Here is a 14,495-nt window from a genome sequence, read left to right on the forward strand (position 1 = left end):
TGAATAAGTCACTTAGCTTAGGTAGAATTGTCATTTTTATTATATTACCTCAGCCTACCTGTGGAGCATCTGATTTTTTTCCAATTATTTTCTCTGCCTCGGGCTTTTCCTCTTGGAGTTGTGCTTCCCAGAGTTTTCCTGGTTCCCCTGACAGTACGGAGGCACTTAGGGGTCCTGGTGTTGGTGCTTTCCTTCTCCACCATCTGGCATTCAGGATCTCCTTCTGGTATGGGAAGGTGGGACTTTCCATAACTTGCAGGGAAGTCTCCTGTTCTGGACTACTCCTCCTCCCCCCAGGGCAAAAGGATCCTTTCCCATTAATCCCTCAAGCTTCCTGGCCTATAGAACTGCTGTATCCTATCTTTTTACTGGTTCAACTCTTTCAGCATTTTTCCTGTGGCTATATTTTCTGGACTTCCAGAGGTTAATGAGGGAGGGTGAAAGCAACTTACTTCTTACTCTGCCATCTTGGCTCCTGGAAGCCCAAGGATTACCTCTTTGTTTCTTTAATGGTATTTTATTTTGCTTCCTAATTATATGTAAAGACAATTTTTCCCTCCCTCACCTTCTAAAAATGGTAGGCAATTTGATGTAGATTTTACATGTTTTTTTCATATTAGTCAGAGTTGTGAAAGAAGAAACAGATCAAAAGGATAAAAACTACAAAAAAGAATAAAGTAAATAAAAAACATATCCTTTGATCTGCATTCAGAATCCATCAGTTCTTTATCTGGATGTGGATAGCATTTTCCTTTGTGAATCCTGTGTACGTCTTGGATCGTTGTCTTGCTGAGAAGAGCTGAGTTACTCACAGCTGATCATCACACAATGTTGCTGATACTTTGTACAATGTTTTCATAGTTCTGCTCATTTCACTCACTTTCCACCAGTCCATACAAATCTTTCCAAGTTTTTCTGAAATCTGCCTGTTTATCATTTCTTATTGCACAACAGTATTCCATTACATTCATAAACCACAAATTGTTCAGCCATTCCCCAATTAATAGGCAGCCCTTCAATTTCTAATATTTTGCCACCATGGAAAAGGCTGCCATAAATATTTTTGCACATGTTGGTCCTTTCCCCTTTTTTATGATCTCTTTGGGATACAGACTTAGTAAGTAGTAGTATTGTTGGATCAAAGGGTAAGCACAGTTTGGTTGACCTTTGTGTAAATTTCCAAATTACTCTCCAAAATGGTTGCATCAGTTCACAACTCCACCAACAGTGCCTTATTGTCTCAATTTTCCAACATCCTTTCCAATATTTATCATTTTCCCTTTTTTCTAATGTTAGCCAATCTGATAGCTCTAAGGTACTAAGGTCTAAGTACCTTAGAGCTGTTTTAATTTGTATTTCTCTAATCAAAAATTATTTAGAGCGCTTCTACATATGCCTATAGATAGCTTTGATTTCTTCATCTAAAAATTGCCTGTTCATAGCCTTTGATCATTTATCAATTGGGGAATGACTTGTATTCTTACAAATTTGACTTAGTTCTCTATATATTTGAGAAATGAGGCCTTTTTCAGAGACACTTGCTGTGAAGATTGTGTCCCAGATTTTTGCTTTCCTTCTAATCTTTGTTGCATTATTTTTCTTTGTACAAAAGCTTTTTAAAATTTAATATAATCAAATTTATACATTTCATAATGCTCTCTATCTTTTGTTTGGTCATGGATTCTTCCCCTCTTCATAGATTTGAAGATAGACTATTCCTTCCTCTTCTAATTCACATATGGTGTCACCCTTTATGTCTAAATCATGTATACATTTTGACCTTAACTTGATATATGGTGTAAGATGTTGATCTATACCTACTTTGTGTCCTATCATTTTCCAGTTTTCCCAGAAGTATTTTTTTCCCCAAGCAAAGTAAGATTTTATCCCCAAAACTAGTGTTTTGGGATTTATCAAACAGTAGGTTAATATGGTCATTGACTATAGTGTCTTGTGTACCTAATCTATTCCACTGATCCACTACTCTATTTCTTAGTCAATACCAGATAGTCAGGATGATTACTGACTTATAATATAGTTTGAGATCTGATATTGCTAGGCCACATTCCTTTGTGTTTTTTTAAATTATTTCCTTTGTTATTCTTGACCTTTTGTTCTTCAAGATGAATTTTGTGATTTTTTTCTAGCTCTATCAAAAATTTTTTTGGTATTTTGATTGCTATGGCACTGAGTAGGTAAATTAGGTATAATTGTCATTTTTATTATATTGGCTAGACCTACCCATGAACAATTAATATTTTTCTAATTGCTTAGTTTTTCAGTCGATTCTCTAGATTCCTCTAAGTGTATCATATCATCTTCAAAGAGTGATGATTTGTTTCCTCATTGTCTACTATAATTCCTTCAATTTCTTGTTCTTCTTTTACTGCCATAGTTAATATTTCTAGTACTATGTTGAATAGTAGGGGTGATAATGGGCACCTTTGCTTCACTGATACTCTTCTAGCTTGTCCCTATTACAGGTAATATTTACTGATGGTTTTAGATACTGCTTATCATTGTAAGGAATGTTTTCTTTATTCATATACTCTCTAGTGTTTTTAATTGGACTGAGTGCTGTATTTTGTTAAAACTTTTTTCAGCACATGTTGGGATAATCATGTAATTTCTGTTGACTTAGTTATTGATAGGGTCAGTTATGTTGATAGCTTTCCTAATATGGAACCAATCCTGCTTTCTAGGTGTAAATTCTACCTAGTCATAATATATAATCCTCATAATGTTGTAATCATTTTGCTAGTATTTTATTAAATTCATATTGTTATTCATTAGGTAAATTTGCCTATAATTTTCTTTCTCAGTTTTAGCTCTTCCTGGTTTAGATATCAGCACCATATTTGTGTCATAAAAGCAGGTTGGTAGACTCCACCTATTTTTTCCAAATATTGCATATAGTATTAGAATTAATTGTTCTTTAAATGTTTGGTAGAATTCACTCATGAACTCATCTGGCCATGGATATTTTTTCCCTAGGGAATTTTCATTAAGGCCTAGAATTACTCTTTCTCTTCTGGGAGGCAACATGGCAGAGTAAGAAGTAAGTTGCTCTTACCCTCCCTTATTAAACTCTGAAAGCCCAGAAAATATCACCCCAAGAAAAACCCTGAGATAGCTGAACCAGAAGAAAGATGGGGTGCAGCAGTCCAGTAGCCCAGGTAGTTTGAGAGATTAATGGGAAAAGCCCTTCTTGCCCTGGGGGGAAGGGGAGCAGTACAGAACAGGAGGTGACCCAGCAGGCTAGCAGAAAGCCCCACTTCAGCATAACTGGAAGAGATCCTGAAACCTAGGTGATGGAGCACTCAGACACTAACACCAAGACCCCTGAGTGCCTCAGTGAGGGCAGGGGAACTGGTGGAAACCACCTTGGAAAACCACCAGATGCCTTGGCATTCTACAGCTACTGGTTCTTCCAGTGCCTCAACAAAACTCTGGGAAGTGCTCCAAGGGGTCCCAGGTGGATAAATATCCTGCAACATCCATCTGAAAGGAGCTGAAGAAAGTGAAAGGAAGGAAAGGACCAGGTGAGCAGGCAACCTCCAGGGGCCAGACTACCCAACCCTACCCCAAAAGCTCCAGTGTTGCTTATTCCAGCCCAATACCAGGTAAGCTGCCAGAATCCTACAGCCTCCAACTACCAGCATCAGAGGCCCCAGCACACAAAGCCAGTGATGAAGCCACAGGCTCCCAACACAAGAAGCTTGGGTCAGTGCCCCCTGTTCCCCAACAGGAGAGCTCAATCTCTTTAAAGGCCAGGAAATAAGCAAAAACCATGAGCAAAAAGAAATGTGCTATAGATTCTTATTATGGGAACAGTGAAGATCAAGTCAGAAATTCTGACGAGGACAACATTGTCAACAAACCCATATCTGGAACCTCAAAAGGGAATATGAAGAGGTTTGAAACCCAAAAAGTCTTCTTGGAAGAGCTCAAGAAGGATTTTAAAAGTCAAATGAGAGAGGTAGAAGAAAAATTGGGAAAAGAACTGAGAGGTATGTAAGAGAGAGTCAATAACTTGGAAAGGAAGGCCAAAAATTAATTGAAGAAAACAAGTCCTTAAAAAATACAATTGCCCAACTGGAGAAGGAAGTACAAAATCTAATAGGAAAAAAAAATTGTTAAAAATTAGAATTAGAAGCTAATGACTCTATGAGAGAGTAAGAATCAGTCAAACAGAAACAAAAGAATGAAAAAAAAATGATGAGAATGTAAAATATCTTATTGGTAAAACAACTGACCTAGAAAATTGATCCAGGAGAGACAATTTAAAAAATATTGGTCTACCTGAAAATCATGATGAAAAAAAGAGTCTGGACCTTATGTTTTAAGAAGCCATCAAGGAAAACTACCCTGATTTCCTAGAACCAGAGGGCAAAATAGCCATAGAAAGAATACACCAATCACCTTCTGAAAGAGATCCCAAATTGAAAACGCCAAGGAATATAGTAGCCAAATTCCAAAATTACCTGGTCAAAGAGAAAATACTGCAAGCAGCCAGAAAGAAACAATTTAAATATCATGGAACCATAGTCAGGATTACACAGGACCTTGCAGCTTCTACATTAAAACACTGTAGGTCATGGAACATGATATTCCATAAGGCAGAGGAGTTTGGATTACAACCAAGGATCAACTACCCAGCAAAAGTGAGCATGATCTTTTAGGGAGGAGATGGATCAATGAAATAGGGGACTTCCAAACCTTCCTGATAAAAAGACCAGAGCTCAACAGAAAAGTTGATCTTCAAATACAAGACTCAAGAGAGACATAAAAAGGTAAACAGAACAGAAACAATATGTTATTCATAAGGGTAAACTGTTTACATCCATACAAGTGAAGATGACACTTATAACTCTTGAGAACTGTATTGTTATTATATCATGTTAAAGGTGTATACATGGAGAGGGTGGGGATAAGTTGACTTTGATGTAATGATAAAAAAAATCTAATCAAGTGGGTTAAATGGATCCAAGTAAGTGGATTAATCTGATCTAACTAAAAAAAATTGTACCAAGAGAAAAGGAAAGGAGGAGGTAGACAAGGGTAAATAACATTATAGGAAAATGCACAAAAACATATTACAGTAGAGGGAAAGAAGGGAGGGAAAGGAGCATTGTTTGAACCTTACTCTCATCAGATTTGGCTCAAAAAGGGAATAACATAATTAATTAGGTATAGAAATCTAACTTGCCCTATAGGCAGTAGGAAGCGAAAGGGGAAAGAACAGGGAGAGGGTTAATAAAAGAGAGGGAAAAAGTAGTAAGGGTGAAGGAGAAGAAAAGGGAGGGGGCTAATAAAAAGGAGGTAGGACTAAGGGAGGTGGTGGTCAAAAGCAAAACACTAGTGAGGAGGGAAAGGGAGAAAGGAGAAAGAAAAATATAAATGGGGGGAAAGCATAGAGAGAAAGACACAGATAGTAATCATAACAGTGAATGTGAATGAGATGAACTCCCTTATAAAATGGAAGTGGTTAGCAGAATGGATTAAAAACCATAATCCTACAATATGTTGTTTACAGGGAACACATTTGAAAGAGAGCTACACACACAGGATAAAAGTGAGAGACTGGAGTAGAATACATTATGCTTTAGCTGAAGTAAAAAAAAAGCAGGGATAGCAATTGTGATCTCAGACAAAGCAAATCAAAAAATATATCTTATCAAAAGTGATAAGGAAGGAAACTACATCCTGCTAAAAAGCATCATAAACAATTAAGTAATATCATTACTAAACATATATGCACCAAATGGTATAGCATCCAAATTCCTAGAGAAGAAGTTCAGGGAGTTACTGGAAGAAATAGACAGCAAAACTATACTAGTGGGGGACCTCAACCTCTCCTTTTCTGAACTAAATAAATCTAACCACAAAATAAGCAAGAAAGAAGTTAAGGAGGTGAATAGAATATTAGAAAAATTAGGTATGATAGAGCTCTGGAGAAAATTGAATGCAGATAGAAAGGAATATTCTTTTTTTCTTGGGAGTACATGGCACATACACAAAAATTGACCATGAACTAGGGCATAAAAAACTCACAATCCAATGCAGAAAGGCAGAAATAAACACATTCTTTTCAGATCATGATGCAAAAATAATTATATGTAATAAAGGGCCATGGAAAGATAGACTAAAAATAATTGGAAATTAAATAATTTAATATTAAAATGATTGGGTCAAAAACAAATCATAGAAACAATCAATGACTTCATTCAAGAGAATGACAATAATGAGACAACATACCAAAACTTACGGGATGCAGCAAAGCAGTCCTTAGGGGAAGTTTTATATCTCTAAATGTTTACATGAATAAAATAGAAAAAGAGGAGATCAATGAATTGGGCACACAACTAAAAAAAACTAGAAAAAGAACAAATTAAAAATCCTTAATTAAACACCAAATTAGAAATACTGAAAACCAAAGGAGAAATTAAGACAAGTGAAATTAAGAAAACTATTAAACTAATAAATAAAACTAAGAGGTGGTTTTATGGAAACAAATAATAAAATAGATAAACCTTTGGCTAATTTAATTTAAAAAAAGAAGAAAACCAAATTGCCAGTATCAAAAATGTAAAGGGTTAATCCTCCACCAAGGAAGAGGAAATTAAAACAATAATTAGGAACTATTTTGCCCAACTGTATTCCAATAAATTTGACTATCTTAGTGAAATGGATAAATATTTACAAAATTGTAAGTTGCCTAGATTAACAGAAGAGGAAATAAAATACTTATATAACCCCATCTCAGAAAAAGAAATTGAACAAGCTATTGTTTAACTCCCTAGGAAAAAAATCTCCAGGGCCAGATGGATTTACAAGTGAATTTTATCAAACATTTAAAGAAGAATTAATTCCAATACTATATAGACTGTTGAGGAAAATAGGTGAAAAAGGAGTCTTACCAAATTCTTTTTATGATACAAATATGGTGCTGATACCTAAACCAGGAAGAGTCAAAACAGAGAAAGAAAATTGTAGACCAATTTTCCTAATGAATATAGATGCAAAAATTTTAACCAAAATATTAGCAAATAGATTACAGTAACTTATCACAAGAATAATGCACTATGACCAGGTAGGATTTATACCAGGAAGGCAGGGCTGGTTCAATATTAGGAAACCTATCTGCCCCAGGTAGAGACAATAATTAGAAAAACATCAGGTGCTCACAAGTAGGCTGAGCTAATATAATAAAAATGACAATTCTACCTAAGCTAAGTGACTTATTCAGTGCCATACCAATCAAACTCCCAAAAATTATTTTATAGACCTGGAAAAAATAATAACAAGATTCATTTGGAAGAATAAAAGGTCCAGAATATCAAGGGAACTGATGAAAAGAAATTCAGGGGAAAGTGGCCTAGCCATCCCAGATCTTAAATTGTATTATAAAGCAGCAATGATCAAAACTACTTGGTACCAGCTAAGAAATAGTGGTGGATCAGTGGAATAGGTTAAGTATGCAAGACACAGTAGTCAATGACCATAGTAATCTATTATTTGATAAACCCAAAGATTCCAGCTTCTGGGATATGAACTTGCTCTTTGACAAAAACTGCTGGGAAAACTGGAAAAGAGTTTCTGCAAACTAGGCATTGATCAAAATCTCACACCATATACCAAAATAAAGTCAAAATGGGTTCATGATTTAGATATAAAGGCTGATACTGTAAGCAAACTGGGAGAGCAAGGAATAGTTTACCTATCAGACTTATGGAGAATGGAAGAATTCATGACCAAACAGGAGATAGAGAACATTATGAAATGCAAAATGGACAACTTTGATTACATTAAATTGAAATGTTTTTGCACAAACAAAGCCAATATAACAAAGATTAGGAGGAAAATAGAAAACTGGGAAAGAATTTTTACAACCAGTCTCTCTGATAAGGGCCTCATTTCTAAAATACATAGAGAATTAAGTCAAATTTATAAGAATACAAATCATTGCCCAATTGATAAATGGTCAAAGGATATGAACAGGCAGTTCTCAGGTGAAGAAATTAAAGCCATCTATAGTCATATGAAAAAATGCTCTAAATCACTATTGATTAGAGAAATGCAAATCAAAACAACTCTGAGGTACCACATCACACCTATCAGATTGGCCAACATGGCAAAACAGGAAAATGATAAATGTTGGAGAAGATGTGGGGACATTGGAACACTAATGCATTTTTGGTGGAGTTGTGAAAAGATCCAACCATTTTGGAGAGCAATTTGGAACTATGTCCAAAGGGCTATAAAAATATGCATACCCTTTGACCCAGCAATAGCACTTCTAACACTGTATCCCAAAGAGATCATAGAAATGGGAAAAGGACCCACATGTACAAAAATATTTATAGCAGCTCTTTTTGTGGTGGCAAAGAATTGAAAATTGAAAGGATGCCCATCATTTGGGGAACGGCTGAACAAGTTGTGGTATATGAATGTAATGGAATACTATTGTGCTATAAGAAATGATGAACAGGTGAACTTCAGAAAAATCTGGGAAGACTTGTATGGACTGATGCTGAGTGAAGTGAGCAGAACAAGGAGAATGTTATACATAGTACCAGGCACATTATGTGATGACTAACTTTGATAGACTTAGCCTTTCTCAGAAATGCAAGGATCTAAGACATCTCCAAAAGTCTCATGATGGACAATGCTATCCACATCCAAAGAAAGAACTATGGAGTTTGAATGCAGATCGAAGCATACTATTTGCTATTTTTTTCTTCTGTTGTGTTTTGTTTCCTCTTTCTGGTGGTTCCTCCTATTGGTTCTAATTCTTCCTTACAACATCACTAATGTGAAAATATGTTTAATAGGAATGTATACGTATAGCCTATATCAAATTGCACACCATCTTGGGGAGGGAGGAGGGGAAAAATTTAAAACTCAAAAGTGTATGGAAGTGATGGGTAATGAATCAAAATAAATTAATAAAATTTTAAAAAAAAGAATGTGGATGCTTTCCCACTTGATGCATATATGTTTAGTATTGATATTTCTTCATTGTCTATAGTACCTTTAAGCATGATACAGTTTCCTTCCTTGTCTCTTTTAATTAGGCTTATTTTTGCTTTTACTTTGTCTGATATCAGGATTGCTATCTCTGCTTTTTATTTACTTCATCTTAAGCGTAATAGATTCTGCTCCAGCCCCTTACTTTTACTCTGTGTGTGTCTCCCTATTTCATGTGTGTTTCTTATAAACAACCTATTGTAGGAGTCTGGTTTGTGACCCACTCTGCTATCTGCTTTTGTCCCATTCACATTCACAGTTATGATTACACCCTGTGTATTTCCTTCCATCCCATTCTTCCTCCTGTTTGTCTTCTCTCTCCTTTCACCCTTTCCTTCCTCACAAGTGTTTGGATTCTTTTTAACCCCATCTCTGATCTGCCCTCCTTTCTGTGAGTCCCCATCCCCTTCACCCCTTTAATTAATCCCCTCCCCATCTACTTCCCTGCTAGGTAAGATAGATTTCTATATTAAACTATGTGTGTAGAAGATTGTTCTCTCTTTGAGCCTATTCTGATGAGATTAAGGCTCAAGCCTTACTATTGTCCCCCTTCTTTCCCTCCACTGTAATAGGTCTTTCATGCCTCTTCATGTGAAATAATTTACTCCATTCTACCTTTCCCTTTCTTCTGCATCCATTGTAGTTCTATTTCTCATTCTTTATTTTTATGTCATTCCCTCATATTCCCTTATACTCCTCCTCTCTGTCTATTTATGTTCCTTCTAGTTGTACTCTTAGTGATGCATTTTTTAAGAATTGCAAGTATCATCTTTCTATGGTGGGATGTAAACTGTTTAGCTCTATTGAATCCCTTATTTTTTTCTTTTCCCTTTTTACCTGTTTATGCTTCTGTTGGATCTTGATATTGGAAATCAAAATTTCAGTTTAATGCTGGTCTTCTTATGAAAGCTTGAAATCCTTCTATTTCATTGAATAGCCATTTCCCCCCTTGATGTATTATACTCAATTTTGCCTGGTAAGTGATTTTTGTTTGTAGTCCTAGCTCCTTTGCCTTACACAATATCATTTCATGACCTCTGATCTTTTGATGCTGCATCTGCCAAGTCTTGTGTAATCCTGATTGTGACTCCCTGATATTTGAATTGTTTCTTTCACTTGTAGTATTTTTTCCTTGACTTGATAGTTCTGAAATTTGTCTATAATGTTCCTTGGAGTTTTTATCTTGGGATTTCTTTCCTGAGGTAATAGGTAAATTCTTTCAATGCCTATTTTGCAATTTGGTTCCAGGACATAATGGCAATTTTCCTTGAAAGATGCTGTCTAAATTCTCCTTTTGTTATGACTTTCAGGTAGTCCCATGATTCTGATATTGTTTCTTCTGGATCTATTTTCCAGGTCAGTTATTTTTCCCATGAGGTATTTTATATTTTCTTTCATTTTTAATCATTTTGAATGTGTTTGATTTACCTCGATGTTTCATAGAGTCATTAGCTTCTGCTTGCTCAATTCTAATTTTTAAGGTGTTGTTTTTCTCAATTAGTTTTTGCACTTTCTTTTGCATTTGACAAATTGTACTCTTTAAGGAGTTGTTTTCTTCCTTGGATCTTTGTATCTCCTTTTCCATTTGACCAATTTTACTTTTTAAGCAACTGTTTTTTTTTTCTATGCTGTTGACTCTTTCCCCATAATTCTCTTGTATTTCTTTTCCCAATTTTTTCCTACTTCTGTGATATAATTTTTAACCTCCATTTTGAGCTCTTCCATAAGCTGTTTCTGGGCTTGAGATCACTTCCTGTTTTTCCTTGGGGTTTTGCCCATAAGTATTTTGACATTGTTGTCCTTTTCTGACTTTTTGTCTTGATTTTCCCTGTCACCATAATACTTTCTATGGTCACATTCTTTGTTGTTGTTTTGCACATCTTTGTTGGCCTTTTACCTTTCTAAAAAAAAAATTGAGCTTTGCTCCCCAGTTGGCAGGGATACTGTTTCAGACTTCTTGTGTCCAGGACTACAGGCCCTGGTTGTTTACCTGGTGCTGCCCTGGAGCTCACTCAGGACCCTTATATCTGGTGTTGTGTTGAGGGGGTTGTTTTGAGGATGGCTGGTTCTGCTTCAGGCTCTATGGGGTGTTTCTGTGTTTCCCAGGGGCTACACCGAGGCATGTATTGTTCTGGCTATTGGTGGCTGCCTGTTTCCCCTGGGATATACTGAAGCACATGGCAGAGGCCCTACACTAGTGGCTGCCTGTTTATTTAGGCACCTGTAGGGTGGGTGGTTATCTGTTTGCCCAGGACTACACTGAAGTACATGGAGGTGTGGCCTCTGGACGATGTCTCTTCCCAGGGCTATGCTGAAGCATGTGGAGGTTTTCAGAGCTGGAATCTGTCACTTCTCCTGGCTTTGCTGAGGCACATGGAGGGGTCCTGGTGTTGATGTTTGCCTGCTCCACTGCACTAGGGCCCAGGATCTACCACTGGTTTCCTGGAGTGACATTTATTGTTGGCTTCTGGGAAACTTCCTGTCCTGTACTACAATCCCCTTTTACCTGAGTGATACAGATATATGTTGCCAATCTTCAAAGTTTCTTGGGCTTAAAGATTGTATCTCCTCATCTTTTTTTCTGGTTCTGCTGTCCTAGGGTTTGTTTGGGGGCACTCTCTTTTTTTAAAAATTTTAATTAATTTATTTTGATTTATCAACAATTACTTCCGTAAATGTTTGAGTTTTAAATTTTTCTCCCCATCCCTTCTCTCCTCCATAGTTCTTTCTTTGGATGTGGATAGTATTGTTTATCATGAGACCTTTGGAGATGTCTAAGATTCTTGCATTGCTGATAAGGGCTAAGTCTATCAATGTTAGTCATCACACAGCATGGCTGCTACTGTGTACATTTTCCTGGTTCTGCTCCCTTCACTCAGCATCAGTCCATACAATTCTTTCCAGGTTTTTCTGAAGTCTGCCTGCTCATCATTTCTTATAGTACTATAGTATTCCATTACATTCATATACTACAACTTGTTCAGCCATTCTTCAATTGATTGGCATCTTGGGGCACTATGTTATGGTTGTTTGAAGGTGAGTATGGAAGAGTTGTCATGATTTACTACTTACTCCACCAACTTGGTTTCCAGAAATAGCTGACTATTTTTATATATCATTATTATCTATTTTTACAAGATAAACACATATATTAGCAAATTTGAAAGGGGGACTAAACCTTGAGATTCTAGAAATTACAGTAAGTGGAAAGGTGTAAGTAATTGGTGATAAACAATGGGACTAGAGTCAGGGGCTATCACAACCAATAATTCTCTTTGCATTTTTTTTATTTACACTCATAGGCCCTCTGGCTAAAGTACTATAATGATTGAGTGTGTCTTATTTGATTATTTAGTGATCTTCATATTTTGATTGCTCTGTGAACAAAATCTGAGGCACATATGTTAATAATTCTATGAGTATGAGGCCCTTGAAATCTGAATAAAAAGGATTATCCATATGAGAGATATATCATAGCTTATCTAGAACTCAAAGAGAGGGAGATACATCTGTTGTTATTCATATTGGGATATACTGAAGCTTCTTTAGAGTACTTGCTGAATAATATAAGCAGTAAGAAAGAATTCAGGACCCAGGCAACATGATCATGACTTACAAGGCATATGAAGTCAACTAGTTTCATTCAAAGCCTACTTATCAATGTTTTCAAAAGTTCACAATTGTTTATTGTGGGCCCCTAGGTCAAGAGCAAAACTAGATCTGGTATAGATATAAGATACAGGAAGTGTGGTGAGACATTCAACTAAACAAAGTTATCACAAAGGCACCTAATGAAAATATAAGGATAAGATACAGAAGAGAATTTGAAAAGATTTGCAAATATTTTTATAAAATAAAATTTTTTTCACCACTAGAGACAGTAGATCCATTGTACTTGGATTTAAATTTCAATCTCATATGTATGATCATAGATTTAGAACTAGAAATAATCTTAGAAGCCATCAAGTCCAACTCTCAGGAAATTAAGGCCAAAAAAGATTTAATGACTTGCCAGGGTCATACAGCCAATAAGTATCTGGTTTAAGGTTTAAAATCAGTTTTTCCCCTGATTAAAACTGAGATATTTCATACATTGCACCGCCTAGATGTTTCTATTTAAGAACAGGTTGATATTAAGTTGAACAAAAACAGATGGAGTAGACTAATTGGGCCATAGAGAAAATTCATTCTAGTAGTAGCACAGACAATATGGCACCAGGGGATTGATCTGCAACATTCTTGAAGAATTGAAAAAAATGTAGACGTTATTAAAACAAAAAAAAGTTATTGAGAGACTATCAAAAACTTTCAACTAACATGTCTACTTTCCCATCTAAAGGAAATTTTCAAAAGAATTAACTATATATAAACAGAAGACACTCTCAGAAGTTGGTAGTATGGAACAAGTAGAGTTTTACAAATTATGTTCCATAAGACACTACATCTTTGCCATCACATACTTGACTGAAAATTATAGATGACAAGAGATCAAACTTTGCTTATTGTTTATTGATTATTAAAAAACCCCAAACTATATCCGGCATAATAAAATGCAGCCTTAAAGATTCTCTTGTAACAAAATGGCTGTCTGTACAGTGAAATTGTTTGTTTCCTTGAAAGATGAAACAAGAAAGAAAAGCCTACTAAATAACATTCTGATCATAAATGTGCAATGTGAGATGAATTCATCAACAGAGGTGTTCACTATTATGATGGTGGATAACTAACCCATGCTACCAGTTGGAAAGATATTCTATAGGCATATACATTCACTCCAGATGATAATGGGGGTGGATAAAATCATGCTGGGTTGTGTCTAATCCTAGAACATTGTAGAACTTTCAGGAAAAGATCCATGAGTTTTGCCTGAGCATAAATATTGGTACAGAGTACAAACAATGGAACGACTATTGATTAAGAGTCAGATCTGGGATCAGATTATGACTTTGACACTCTGTAATCTTGGGCAAGTCATTCAATCTATCCGGCCCTCAGTTTACTCATAATTAAAATTGGTATTTGTGTATGTGTGCACATACTCATGTTTGCATGTGTGGATTTGTGAATTAGACAGCCTCTAATGTTCCTTGAAGTTATAAATCTATGATTCTATGATTAGAAAACTTTCAAGTTGCATTCCATCTTTAAATTCCATCTCTGTGAGCTATTAATATACATTAATATAAATGATATATATGTATATAACAATACAAATCATAATTACATATGCATGATTACATATGTTTAATTACATATTACACAGTAGAAGTAAAAACTGATAAGGGCCTATAATTGAACAAGAGGAGAATGGTAAAGTATAGCACTTTGGGAAGTGTGAAACTCACTTAATGACTCCAAACTTCTTCCAGAAACAAAGATTTATCATTTTAATACAAATATTTTATCAGTACTATATACTTATGAGACTTGAAACATGCAAGTCCATGAAAATTAGAAATGAGCAT

The sequence above is a fragment of the Vombatus ursinus genome, unplaced genomic scaffold, assembly GCF_900497805.2.
Source record: "Vombatus ursinus unplaced genomic scaffold, bare-nosed wombat genome assembly UNPS02014816.1, whole genome shotgun sequence".
NCBI classification, from domain to species: domain Eukaryota; kingdom Metazoa; phylum Chordata; class Mammalia; order Diprotodontia; family Vombatidae; genus Vombatus; species Vombatus ursinus.